Below are 451 nucleotides of genomic sequence, written 5' to 3'. Positions count from 1 at the left end.
GGGCATACGACAGGAAGAAGAAGAGAATAAAAAGAAGGAAAACAACCACAATGGATAGGAGATGAGGACACCAAGCATCAGGTTTACATTTAGCTTAAATATTGCCTGTAAACAGGAACAGAAGTGAGAAGTTTCCCCAAAGTGGGAATAAAACAAGCTTCCTTTACTTGATTGCAAAGAGGGAAGTAACAGGCACCTTGCAGAAGAGTAAAGGGGTGTCAGTGAACTGACATGCGTGTGTTTGGGTTGTGCATGTTTGTATATATGCATGTATGCATATAATAAACACCTACCCGTGCATGCATAATTATTGCATTCAGACCAAGTGCCGGATGGCTAAATCTACTGCCTCCCTTAAAATATTGCAGTCTCCTTTCGTGCTGCGTCCCCTTTCCTCTCCTATTATCCTGCAATCCTCAGAGTCAGACCTTCATTTCGATTCTGTGACTAT

General features: G+C 42.1%; 1 protein-coding gene across 1 annotated transcript in view; it reads left to right on the top strand.

Moving 5' to 3' along the window:
* Nucleotides 1–451, top strand: part of VSTM2A (V-set and transmembrane domain containing 2A) — a 24,075-nt gene that overhangs the window by 263 nt on the left and 23,361 nt on the right. The gene's annotated exons all lie outside the window — the stretch shown is intronic.

The sequence above is a fragment of the Egretta garzetta genome, unplaced genomic scaffold, assembly GCF_000687185.1.
Source record: "Egretta garzetta isolate BGI_Z169 unplaced genomic scaffold, ASM68718v1 scaffold264, whole genome shotgun sequence".
In the NCBI taxonomy this organism is placed as follows: Eukaryota; Metazoa; Chordata; class Aves; order Pelecaniformes; family Ardeidae; genus Egretta; species Egretta garzetta.
This window is presented reverse-complemented; position numbering and strand designations above follow the sequence as displayed.